Consider the following 2,103-nt stretch of genomic DNA (forward strand, 5'->3'; position numbering starts at 1 on the left):
TTAGACAGGAGCCACTCATTGGCATCAACCTTGTGTATGGGACATAGGAAGCTGGGCTGCTCCAACAGGAGTGGTAAAGGGATCGTGTGCTACCCAGGAAGACTGTTTCCTCAGACAGCTGCTCTGCCCTGCAGGACTAGTTAAAGGAGAGCTGAATATGAACCAGCTCTGTCTTGTTCTTCTTGTGCTTTATTGCAAGTAAAGAGCTTGGCGCTATCCAGCAGCATTGGACGGAGGCCACTTAACTACTCGGCTCTCACAGTCAAGCACAAGCCTCTCAGAATCTGGTCCACTGCATATACATTTGCCCCTTGTGTCCGTACATATCATATACATCATATACATCCAGGTTTCACAGAAAGCGTAAGCAGAACAAAATGGGGGAATTACCATCCAAATAATCCAAATAAAAGATTGTTGTGGGGAAAAGTGTTACGAATACTGCTCAGGATATTGCACCAGCAAAGGACATACTACCTGCTGTCCACTGCCAATGGAAGTTGCAGGGCTAGCATGAGGCTGGGGAATTCAATGGACAGCACTCATGACTGAAGAAATTTTGAGCACATGAAGCCACAGAAATATGTGTGTTTACACTCTAGTCTTTGAGTCTGTGTTATCCATTTGTTCATTTCAGGTCAAAATAGGAAAAATAGTTATCCTTTCAACAGAAAAATACTAGTGCTGTAAAAATTTCCATTGATTAATCCAGAAATTACCCAAGAACTTGAAGCATTTGTTCACCATAACCTGTAATTTTGCTGATGGGCTGCAACAAGGCTCTTGGAGCCAAAAGGGTTCAGCTGAGGTGACACAGTAAATGCAGAAACATGCTGCACTGAAGCTGCATAGAATTTCAACTCACATCGTTAGCTTCAAGGATAATAACTGTGAACTCCAGGGCAAACTTTCCTTATAGAGAACTAATGAGTTTTTGCAATGCCTCAGAACATCTTGTACCTGCTGTTGAGCTCTGAGATAAACAGGCAGGAAGGAAAGTAACTGTTATCGCTCCTGTCTTCTTCTGGTCCTGTGGTTATATGCTACTCTATGGTAAGTCATTTCACCTCCAAGTAGCTCTTCACAGTTCTGGATCAAATTGTTCCTCTCCACAAATCTAAAAATCAAAGACTGAGTTGAGACATTCTGAAGATTTGAGTATTTTCTATGCCATATATTCCTACTAGCTCATTTCAAATTCAGTATGTTTGTAATAAGAATGGGAAAAATATTCAAGAGAATTATTTACTATCAAGCTACAGTAGTATGAGAACCAGAAAAATAAATAACATCATACAGCTCCTGGCAAAAATGGATTGAAAATTTTAATATTTAATTTCAACTTATTATTTGTTTTCTTTTCAATGTGAATTGCATATCATGATTAATTATTAAAGTCAACTGCAGTCTAATTAAAATGATGCATAGTTGTCATGTTTTAAACCCAGCTGGCAACTATGCAGCCACTCACTCATTTTCCCCCTTCCAGTGGGATGGGGAGAAAAATAGGGAAAAAAATTAAAGCTCGTGGGTTGAGATAAGGACAGTTTAATAAGACAGCAAGAAGGAGACTTTGATAATGGAGTATACAAATCATGTGATGCACAGTACAATTGCTCATCATCCAATGAATGATGTCCAGCCCATTCCCAAGCAGCAATAGCTGTCCCCTGGAAAAGTCCCCTGACAAGTCCCCCACTTTATATACTGAGAATGACAGTATATAATACAGAATATCCCTTTAGCCAGTTAATGTCAACTATCCTAGCAGCACATCCTCACAGCTTCCTGTGCACACCTACCTTTTCGCTGGCAGGCCAGCATGATAAGCTGAAAAGTCCTTGACTACTTCGTAACAACTAAAACATCACTGTGTTATAGACATTATTTTCATCCCAAATCCAAAACATAGCATTACACCAGGTACCAGAAAGAGAATTAAATCTATCCAGCAGAAACCAGGACAATAATGTGTCTTATTTAGTATGCCAAACCAAGATTAATTGAAATTATTAAGTACAATATTTTGACACAATAAGAAAAAAATTTATTACTAGTTTAACAAAAAAAGAATCCTTATTCTGTGGGAAACATCAAAACTTT

Source organism: Phaenicophaeus curvirostris, chromosome 2 (assembly GCF_032191515.1).
Source record: "Phaenicophaeus curvirostris isolate KB17595 chromosome 2, BPBGC_Pcur_1.0, whole genome shotgun sequence".
NCBI classification, from domain to species: domain Eukaryota; kingdom Metazoa; phylum Chordata; class Aves; order Cuculiformes; family Cuculidae; genus Phaenicophaeus; species Phaenicophaeus curvirostris.